The 11,010-nt window shown below is 54.6% G+C and overlaps 1 long non-coding RNA gene across 3 annotated transcripts; it reads left to right on the plus strand.

Annotated features, from left to right (window-relative positions):
* The first annotated feature begins 260 nt into the window (after positions 1 to 260).
* Positions 261 to 7,856, plus strand: LOC103892818 (uncharacterized). Of its 3 annotated transcripts, none has more exons than XR_657002.4 (3): positions 261 to 350; positions 3,399 to 4,017; positions 6,790 to 7,856. It is a non-coding gene; the product is annotated as an uncharacterized LOC103892818 (long non-coding RNA). The 3 variants fall into 3 exon arrangements; XR_008515557.2 differs by having other exon boundaries at positions 3,399 to 3,706; XR_008515556.2 differs by lacking the exon at positions 261 to 350 and adding an exon at positions 357 to 825 and having other exon boundaries at positions 3,399 to 3,706.
* Positions 7,857 to 11,010: the final 3,154 nt, after the last annotated feature.

The raw sequence follows: 11,010 nt of genomic DNA on the forward strand, positions 1-11,010 counted from the left end.
GCCGCCCGGGCCGCGGCTCGTTGCTGGCCCTCCCCGGGCGCGTCCCTCAGTCCCTGGTCTCCTGGCCCAGTCGCCGCCCCGGTGCGTCTCTCCCCAGCTCCGGCGGCTTGGTCACTGCTCCTGGCTGTTGGCTGAGCTCTGGAAGCCCCCTCGCCTTAATGCAGCGCCCGCCGACGTCACTGCGGCCTGCGACCAATCAGCGCCTCGCGGTCCCTCTGTAAACCATTCTGCATCCCCCGGCCCGGGAGAGTGCGGGGAGACCGCGTTTAGAGGATCAGTGGCGGCGGCACCCGCGGCCCCGCGCGGCGCGGACGGCGGGCAGCACCGTGCCTGGGCCCCCTCCTGCTCCGGTAAGGCGTGGGTTTCGATGGGAGGGACAGAGAGAGAGAGGGAATAGGCGCAGGCGGAGGCCAGAGTTCTGCTGTAGAGTGGGGGTAGTCCAAGACCGAGCCTTGTGGAAGGTTGGGGTGCAGCCGGGGCCGGAATCCCAGGCGGCTCCGCTGCACTGCTGGGCTTTGCAATTCAGCGGCTGTTGGCATTGTCCCCCCGTACTTTCTTGACCTGGAAGTTTGTCCCAAGCGCAGCGCACATCTTTGGAGGGGGAGGGGGCTCTTAGCAGCAGAATCTCCCTCCTCCCGTCCCTCTTTCAGTGCCCCCTCCCCCAATCCATCCAAAGTCCACAGGGTCCGGGTCTTGGGCGAGCTGAGTGTCTGTCTCCCGCAGAGCACTCTCGCAAAGTTGATTCGGGCGGTTTCCTGATGGGGGCGGGGAGACCGGAGGCGCGGCGCCGGCGCGGGGGAAGGAGTGGACCGGGAAGCGCCTCGGGTGAGGAGTTGCAACCCTGGCGGGAAAGTTCTGAGAAAACTGTGATCCGGAGACACCTTTTACGTACAAAAACAAACGACTAGGCGGGAAACGGAGGGCTCCAACGGCGGCTGGGGGTGGTGGTTGTGGCGTTGGGAAGAGGGAAGGAGGAGGGGGGTGCCGGGACGCCACGAAGAGGCTGCAGTAGATGGGCGGGCAGTGTATGGGCAGCGTGTACCGGGATTCCAGTCCTCCCGTGTCCAGGCTTCGGGTTGGCACCGGCTTCCCCAGACAACAGCAGACCACACCCTCCATAGTTCACACCTCAGGGAACCCGTAACTCCCTAATCCCGCTCTGGCTAGGAACTCGGGACCGCCGCCCCCAGGGGCGCATTTGCCCACACGTGGGGGACAGATCCTGGTCTAGAGTGCCTTCGCCTGGAAGAGTTACTCTAGTTTTTCGGAGCACTCAAGTCAAACCCTAAATTCCGTTTCGACCACACCTGTTCTGGGTCGGCTTAACCAGGATTTCTCCTGAAGTGGAGTCTGAAGGTGGTTGGGCTGGGCGGTCCCACTTTTGCTCCCCGTTTTTGTGCTTCGGGGGAGGGGGTGCTAGGAAGGCTCATTTGGCCCGAGCATGGAAGGCAGTGATGGTGGGCGTCCCTCCGGAGCTGGCTGGTATTGTGGAATTGGCCTTTGGACCCCACTCGCGATGCGCAGACCAGACGGAAGCTGAAACGGGGGAAATGCTAGGGGAAGCGGAGTCGCAGTGAACCTGGGCTGGCAGGGAATCCTGCTGTGCAGATGGAATACCCTCTTCGGACGAACGGGGAAGCTGCTACAGCGAATCTGGCTTGCGCTCCGTGGAACCGTGGGGTTTTAGGGCTCTGCCAACGCCCCTTTGCTGACTCCGCCCGCACCGCCCAGCAACCTCGAGGCCCACAGGCAGCCCCCGCCTTGCCGCCGGCGTCACCATGTCATGGAAACCGAAGCCGCGGAGACCCGCAGTGCGACTCGTTGGCGTTCTGCCCTGACCCCTGGGTGCCGGGACCCTAACGCATTCTCCACACCTTCTTGCACATACACATGTGGGCTCCCCGCTGCGGGCCGGAGGAGCGTAGGGGACTAGTCAGCTCCCGCGCGCCGCCGGCCTCCGCCGGTCGCTCCCAGACCCCGACGCGGGGCAGGGCAGAGGATGGAGAAGGCGATTCTGCGATCTAGGGGGCGGGCTCCGCGGGCTCGGACTCGGCTTCGCGCTCCTCCTGCGGACCCGGCACTTCCCGGCGGGAGACAACAGGTACTCGGTAGGATTCTGGCACCCCCGGAAGCGCCAAGAGCGTGTGGCACGGGGTCCCCACTTCTTCGCCCGGACCCCCAGGCGCCTCCCAGCTTGTTGCGCTGCGTGAAGCCTGCGGGGAGGGGGCCAGTCCAGCCTTGCTGTCCTCACACTCCTCCCCTCCCCGCAGCTGTCCGGGTTCTCGCCGCCAGCACCCTCGACCCAATCGCGCCTTTCTGGAATCTATAGTGGCCCCAGTCCCGGGTGGCTCGCCTCCGCCCCCGTCCCAGCTGGGCTTCTTCTCATGCAAAGCAGAGGGGTCACGGTGGAGTGTGCGGCGGTCAGTGGGACCTACCGGACGACAGCTGGACCTAGCTGCCGGCCCTTCCCCAACCCAAGGCCTGTCACCTCCCTTCGGTGGGCAGGAGGAGGTTGCTCCATCCATTTGGGGGTGCAAGAACCATGGGACCTAGGTATAGGGGAAAGAAGGCCCCTCCCCACAGACGGACCAGCGAGGCAGGGGAGTTGAGGGTGAGGACAGGACGCTTGCTCTAGGGCGTCAGGCTCCGCTCGTCCTGGTGTCCAGATGGCTCAGTAAACAGGTCCGCAGGAGCCAACCCTGGCGTCTCTGCAAGGGGGGCCGGGAGCGCAACTCAAAGTGCGCCTCTTGGCTCCAGATTCTAGGTTTGGAGTCCAGATTTAACTCCTCCACGGGGACAGCACATTAGACTAATGGTGGGTTTTGTTTTGTTTTCGTTTCCATTGAGCTTTTGTTTTAAAACACAATCGGTCGCAGGGACATGGAGAGAAAACTGACCAGGCTTTCTAAATTCGCCATCTCCGAAGCCGCTCAGCTCAGCTCTGCATTTAAGCCAGTGTCCGTTCAGCCAAGAGCACCAACCTTCCCTCCTCACCCTCCCGGCCACATTTATTGTCTGCATCCTCAACTACGCAAGCTCTTTCCTACCCAACATCCTCCACAGACCCACAGCCACTTACACCGCCCAGGACCTGTACATTCTGGACCAGGGTCCGCGGCGATCATTTTCGCCGATAGCTCGGTGACTGCAGAATCCTTTCCACCCTCCTCCCAGGCACCCCTGGATACGGCCCCAGAGGGCCTAGGAGGTGACTTTCACAGTCCAGGTTTCTTTTCTTGAGAAGCTCCTTGACGATCAGCCCCAGAGGGACCCTGGTCAGAACCCGGGTTGGAGAGGGTTCTGTCAGCCCTCCCCAGCTGCCATGCAGTTTGGGGAGCCTGAAGGTGCCCCTCTCAAACTTCCACTTCCCTTCCTTCCCCCGCCCCCGCCCCCTCCAGGTTCCAGAATGACGCTCGGCCCACGGACAGAGCCTGCCCAGTCACTCTCGGCTGCTATTGATCCCGAGGATGATGGCCGCCCCTGGCCACTTCCCTCCTCTCTCTTCGGCTCCAGAACAGCCCAAGGAGCAGAAAAGAGTGATAAGGCCGTGAAAGGAGGCGCCTGGGACGTAGCCAGCTCTAGGAGGTTACCCCATGCGGAGTACACACCCTGCTACACCCATCCCGGAGGAGGGAGGAAATAGCCAGCCCGGAGCACCCCTGGACTCTGCCGGTCTCAGAGGCCACGCAAACTCCGCCCAGACTCGGTGAGGCCGCGGTAATGCCACGCAGGGAACTGCGTGGATAAGGTCGCTCGGATCTGAGCGCCAAGGTCTCCTGCCTCTCCTTCCCGTCTAGTTCTCTCCGGACTCAAATTGCCTTAATCTCACCCATCACTGTCTCATGGAAGTGATCTACTCGTGTGCAGTACTTTACAGCTTGTATCACTGTCTCCCCTGAACCGTATAGCAAGCGGGTGGTGGAGGGTGGAAGAGAAGGGTACTATCTCCACTTTCCCGGCCAGGAAGCCCAATTTAGGAGGCTTGTCCGAGATCCCTAGGTCAGCGCACTATTTAAGGTGAGAAGTTGGGTGGGGAGCTTGGCACCTTGCTCCAGTGTGCCCTTTGCGCCTGGCCATGTTTTAAACCAAGGGGGGCTTGGGCTGGTTAAGGGGGAGCAGGGACCGCAGGGCCAGGAAAGGGCAGCATCCGGCAGGCCGGGGCGTCACGGTGTGCGCCTGGCCTGGCTAAACAACTCCGGCTTCCCACGAGCGCTGGAGGGACCCTGGGCATGGGGCAGGGGCGTGGGGGGGGGGGCAGGGAGCGGGTGGAACAGCAAGGTCAAGCGTGGAGATCCCAGTTGCGAGTCAGCTCCGCGCCGCGGAGCAAAGACAGGACGTGGATAATCTTGGGAGGGAGACGCTGAGCTGAAGAACAGAAAAGAGAGATAGAGGCAGAAGTGAGGAGAGAGGGACAGGAAAAGAAAATAAAGGCAGAAAACCAGAGAAAAGATGAGACGGAGTGCGGAAAAGCAGGCGGGGATAAAGGAAGGAAAGATCTGTCGGGGAAATACGGGGAGAAGTGGAGGAAAAGAGAAAAGAGACCCAGAGAGAGACCCAGCCACGAAGAAGGCCGCGGGTCCCGGCGCGGAGCCGACGGCCCTGCAGGCACGGAGGGGGCGTCCCGCGGGTCTGGGGGTGTACGGCTTTGGGACAGGCGAGTGCGTGCTGAGAGAAGGAGGCAGCGTGTTTGGTGGGAGACTCTGCGCCCGTGGAAAAGCGGCTCTGGGCAGGAATCCAACAAATAAATAAAACGTCTAAGACGGCGTGACAACAATGTGTATTTGGGTGCGTGCCCGTGTTCCTCTGTCTGAACACAGTCACACCCAGTAAGGAAGACAAACGGGGCTCGTGCGTCACAGTAATTAATCCTCTCACTAATTGACTCTCTCCCCTTACCTAATGGCGGTGGTCACTGCCGATATCTGGAGAGACATCAAGTAGGGGGAGACAGACAGAGAGAACCCCAAAGCTAACGACCTTTGGGACTGGGATTGAGTTTTTTCTGGACTTGGCAGCTCTAAGCCCTGCCCCCACCTCCACTTTTGGGCAGAGTTCCATAGATGTTGCTGCCTTCCTTCCCCCTCCAGGTTTTGGGCAGCATTAATAAGGATCTCCTCAGATTAGGGTGATGTGGTCACACACACTGAAGCCCTTCTACCGCCCTCCACCTGGGGAGATCAGTTTCAGAGGCTGAAAGCCACCCCTGTCCCCGGGACATTTCTTACCCCCCTGCAATACCAGCTCCCCCTCCCATGTTGTTCCCCCAGGGGCCCAGACCCTGCACCCCCTTCTTTCAGGCAGTACTAACTCTTCCAAGGACCTGGGCGGTGTCCTGCAGTCCCCTAGGGCAAGTGAGGTTTTGAATGGGCTGAGAAGCAGTCTGGGGTTGGATGGAAGGAGAGAGCGGTGGGAGGTCAGGGCAAGGATGGGGAGAGGCTTCCAGAGACAACCCTCCTCAGACTTGGGTTGAGAGACACAGAGGCGCAGAGGGGCGCAGTTGCCACCAGGCAAGAGAGAGGCCTCTAGGGACAAAGGAGGGAAAGGTGGGCTCTATGCACTGTGGGAAGCAGCACCAAGTGTGTGAGAGGCAGGAAGGTGGTCATGTCTCTGTGACTGTGAGGGTGACAGTTCTGGTCTCTCTGTGTGAGCATGGGGAAGCCCCCTATGTTCCCTCACAGCACCCTCAGTTCTCAGACTGGGGAGAAGAGGCAGGGGACTGGTCTGGGACTTGATGGTCCTCTTGGTAGCTGAGTTGGCTGGAAGGGGTCCAACGCCCACAGTCTGTCTGGTAATGCAGCTTTGAGGCTTGGGTTTGGGAGGTGAATGTCAACTCTCACCCCTGTGAGGTGGCAGCTTTGCTCTGTTGGCCTCCTTAGAGGCTAAATAAAGAAATGCTGAGATCTATAAACCACCCAGCCCAGACAGAAAAAGGAGGGAGGAAGGGCAGCTCCCTAGAAAAAAATCCACCCCCCCACCACTAAACACAATTTTAATTGTCTCTTGGGAACATTTGTACATTTGACCAAAGTAAATCTCAAAGCAGTAGCAGCAAAATGAGTCAGAGGGGCTGGTGGTCCAGAGAGAGCTGGGGATCGGAGATGGGGAGGCGAGGAGAGGTGGCAGGCATGTTTGGGAAGGTGAGAAACTTGGCTCCTTTCCCACCATCTCTGTCAAGCTTTAGAAAGAAAGTGAGCAGGAGAAATAAAGTTCCAGGGGAAAGAAAGAGAAGGGCATATAAAAGGTAAATCCAACCCAGAAAGGAAAGAAAGTGAAGAAGAAAGAAAAAGGCAGGGACGGGGGAGAGACTATAATAAAAGAGGGTGAAGGTGGCCCCAGGAGGCTGGGCCTCATCCCAAACCATCCGTCTTCATTGTTTCCGTGTGTGCAAAGGCAACTCCGGCATAAGGAAAACCCACTATTGGAGCCGAGGCTTTATTTTATATCCTATACATCAGGAGGGAGGCAAAGCTTTATTTTCGCCAAGAGACAGATATTTTATTTCTCTCTTACGGTTTTATGTGTGAGAGATGTCAGGTTGCCACAATGGATGGCTAATGCATAGGCAAGAGGAAGCCGTGTTGGCATGCTTTGTGTCATGGGGTCTTGGGGGGGTGAGCGGGCCTGGGATTTAGGGCTGATGGGACACTCTGGGGGATTTCTGCTAAAACATCTCTCTTCATAAATCCAGAAGCATGGTCAGCTCAACAGGGAGAAGAAGGAGTTTTAGAGGGAAAAGAGTTGGGCTTAGTAATAAACGAACACACAAAGGAACCGCTTACCTTCCAACAGGCTCGGGCAACAGGGGCACGACAGCCCCATGGAAATGCAGAGACCCATGTCCACGCACACAAGCGCCATTCACAGGGAAGTATTTTCCTGACACAAAATCCAATGTCAGTTTCCTTTCCTTTGCCCGTTTTATATTTTTCCACCCCCCTTCACCAGAAATATTTTTTAACCTCCTCAGAGCCTTGGCGGAAAAGAGCCATTAATTTGCAAATCATCTGATCTGTGAAAGGGTCAAGATGCCTGGTTTTCACTGCTAAATCCAATGTCTTGAGTGGACACAGAGGCACACACAAGCCCGTCATGCTGCCAACCCTTGGGAGCGTAGGTGCCAGATCTGAAGCCAAGAAAAGACTCCCTCTCCTCCCGGGACCTGCAGCTGAATTAAGCCTTAGATTCCAAGCTGCATAATGTTCATATTTTTAAACCTGGAGAGAAGTGGAGAGATGAAGGGGGACAAAAAGAGGGGGAACTTTGTTAATTAACATGTTCCATTCAGGACTTAGACTAATTGTCTTCCCCACTTCCAGCCGCCCCCCCCAACCCCACCCAAGCCATTTCTTACAGGAGTTGCTTTTATTCATTCTCATGTCCCACTCTTCTCATTTTTGGATTAATATCTACTTGTTTAATATCTACTGTGGAGCAAAAACGTGACCATGCTCTTTCTTTTCAGAGGGTTGGAAGCAGCACAGATTCCTAGACAAGGAGCTTGGAGACTTGGCTACACTGTCCCTGGCCATTGGGGAAGACATTTAGCCTTTCCGGGCCTCAGTTTTCCCATCTGTAACATGAGGGGATTCGGCTAAATGATTACTGAGGTCCCTTCCAGCTTCGACCTCCTCTGACCGAATGAGATAATGTGTGAAAACACTTTGTGAACACTAACACCGGACGAATGCCAGGGATCATGATTACGATTCTAATCAATCCTCTTTTCTTCACATGGATCTTGGCTGTTTAGTGCCAGCAAGCAGGCTAAAGGGGGCTGAAAGCAAGAAAGCTTAGGGGAGATGGAAAAGCTCTGTGCCGTGGACGGAAAAAAAAAAAACCCCCTGCATCTCCATAAACATTGTGTCTCTGTGTGCCCCCTGAGGCCTAGTGGGAAGGGTTGGGGAGGAGGAGGCCTGACTTGGTATGACCCTGTGTGCCCCCCTGAGGCCTAGTGGGAAGGGTTGGGGAGGAGGAGGCCTGACTTGGTATGACCCATTTCAGTCTACATGGCGGCAGAGAGTGTATTTCTTCAAAAGCATTGTTGGTCTCCAAGTGACTGACATGGGAACCTGATGGGAAGGCGATTTGCAATTGTTTTTTTCCAGGAAGAAAGAAAGAGCAAGGTGTAGCTGATTAGCAAGTTAATTATTTCAGTACCCCAAGGGTTCCAGTGTGGTGGTAAGTTGTCCAGCCCTGGTATAATTTCACAGTCTGTGCATTTCCTGGTGAGCACCTGGGGTGCCCGAGTCTGTCTCTTTCTCCTTCCACCTGCCTTGTGTCTTCCTGACACACCTGGGGAGATGAGCAGGGGCTGGGGAGGTTGATGGTACAAGGTACACATTCGGCTTAGGCTGCGGGTGGGGGCCACACCGAGAACAGGGTGGAGGAAGCCCAACTGATGCCATCTACCTCCGCTGAGTGTTTAATTATCTGGCCCTTTCTTCTTTAAAAAAATCTTTTGTTTAATAAATATTAATGAGGCGGGTTATCGGAAAGTGTAGTTGCCATGAGGTTATTTCCCTAGCCTTAGCATGGAAAGAAGCTGGGTTTGAGGAGCCTTTCGGCCCCTCACCGCCTCCTACCCCCACCAGCTCTCCCGTGCTCACGTTCCGCAGCAGCTCCTCCGGTCTCACTTCAAGATTTGATTTCCCCTTGGGGGAGGGGAGGGGAGGGAGGATCGTGTGGTCAAATGGACACTTCCCCTCGGAGAGATAAGTTGGAGATGTGAACATTAGCCTCAAGAATTAACAGCTTCTGCCGCTCTCTGCTCTCGGGGCTGAGAGGGCCAGCCCCCCCGCTGCTCCTTCCGAGATGGATGAAGGGAGGGCTCTACAGTTTACTTAAGAGTGGTCCCATCTGCTCAGACTGGCCTTTCATAAGGGGAGGGATTTATGCAGTGTCCTTGTGCACAGACCTGGGATTTGGCTGAAAACCTTGGGCCTCTGAGAATATTACTGAACGCTAAAACGTTCAGCCATGGAGATGATTCATGATTTTGTCTGCATGGACAGGGGGTGTGTGTGTGTGTGTGTGTGTGTGTGTGTGTGTGTGTGTGTGTGTGTGTGTGTGTGTGTGTGTGTGTGTGTGTGTGTGTGTGTGTGTGTGTGTGTGTGTGTGTGTGTGTGTGTGTGTGTGTGTGTGTGTACGCACGCGTGTCTGTTTGTTGGGGTTGCACTCACAGTGATGATGGGTGCTATTCACCGTTCTCACTTTGAATCCAAATGTTAGGAAACTTTTTTTCCTTCTGTATTCACTCAGGAGACAGGCCCTGGCACCAGGCTCTGGAGAGCCCACTTCCTGACTCCAGCGGTGCGAAGATGATACAATACTTTCTGGTGTTGACATTCAGCTGTCCCCCAAACAGGTTGGCTGATAGCCCTGCTGGTCCTTGGAGAGGGGCCGGGGGCTGTCTAAAAAGACAGTTCTGATGACTGCTTCGTTGCTAGTGGCAGAGGATTTGGGGCACAGGGGTGGAGTTAAGTCCAATTGCTGTTTAAATTGGACTTGGCCTCCTTTATTTTACAGTCCTAAGGGGTCTCCATAGGAGAAAAAGTAGCGAGAGAAACTTAGAACATAGGAAAGCAAGCATAGGGAAGAGTTTCTTGTCTCAATCTTGGTACTGCTGTGCCAAAATGAAGCCCAGGGATGGTTAAAAACGGATCCTAGGGGCTGGGCACCTTGGCTCAGGCCTGTAATCCCAGCACTTTGGGAGATCAAGATGGGAGGATTGCTTGAGGCTAGGAGTTCCAGACCAGCCTGGCCAACATAGTGAGACCTCATCTCCAAAAATAAAAACTTAAAAAAAAATTTAAAAAAAAACACAAAAATACAGATCCTAGGGAACAGAGCTTTGAGGTTCCCTGTGGGATCTTGGCCTGAGTCTTGGGAGATGAAGAAGTCCTTGGCAAGTTTGAAAAGATCTGCAAGTGCCATCTATTCAGGGGACTAAATGTGATTTTTTTTCACTGCCCAGTGGCTGGTAAGGAAGGAAGCACTTTGCATTTTCAGCTTGCAGGATAGTTATTGGTGGTCCTACCATCTTGCTCATGTTCAAGTTTGGTTGTGTAGATGAAGACCCCAGCTTCCCAGCTCTTAGTTTTTCTTTTCCCTCAGGCCATTCATAATTTAGCTAACATTCTAGTCCATTGACCAGCACACATTTTGAAAGGTGAGCTGGCAAGCCTGTAACTGTATGCAAGGTTGTTCTCATTTAGGCTCCAGGAAGGATATAGTTTCCCCATAAGAAAGAAAAGTAGGCGAGAGGCTGAGGTGGGAGGTCACTTGAGTCCGGGAGGCAAAGGTTGCAGTGAGCTGAGAACCATGCCACTCACTGCCTTCCAGCTTGGGTGACAGAGTGAGACCCCATCTCAAAAAAAAAAAAAAAAAAAAAGAGAAAATAAATAAAAGCAAGGAACTATTTATATGAATATTTTAATGAAGGATTTACCAATCTGATAAGTACAAAGCTCCTTTTCCTCCTTCTGAATGAGTAACTATGTCAGTCAATGTTGAGGGTCTGCAGAACCTATAAAAAAATGCTTTCTTTGGTCTCTCAGTTTTAACACATGCTGGGGCTTGGGCCTGCCTCTGACAGACTGGGGAGGAGTAGACACATTCCAGAGACCAGGTCTTGGAGTGTTATCTCTTCCCCTACCTCAAATCCTCACCCTCCACTTTATCTGTCTTTAGCACGAATGCAGAGACCTCCTAGGGAAGTGTGAAGGGATGGGTTTTCATCAGGTTTGGGGAAGGAAGGGGAATAAGATGAGCCCCAAAGAAAGACGGGGGTCACTTGGAATTTTTAGATGACACTCTTTTGTTATACTTTTCTTGTGTTGTGTATTATGTCCTACAAATCGTGCATTTGTTACAGTAAGCCACAGTGTGTATGTGTGTTTGCCAAGTGCTGCTTGGCCAAAACAGTGTTAAATAAAATTGTAAGAAATGCTACCAGGGCCTTGCATGGGTTATTTAATTCTATCAATGATAAACAACGTTAATGTGTAGCAT

The sequence above is a fragment of the Pongo abelii genome, chromosome 19 (genome assembly GCF_028885655.2).
Source record: "Pongo abelii isolate AG06213 chromosome 19, NHGRI_mPonAbe1-v2.0_pri, whole genome shotgun sequence".
Lineage (NCBI taxonomy): Eukaryota > Metazoa > Chordata > Mammalia > Primates > Hominidae > Pongo > Pongo abelii.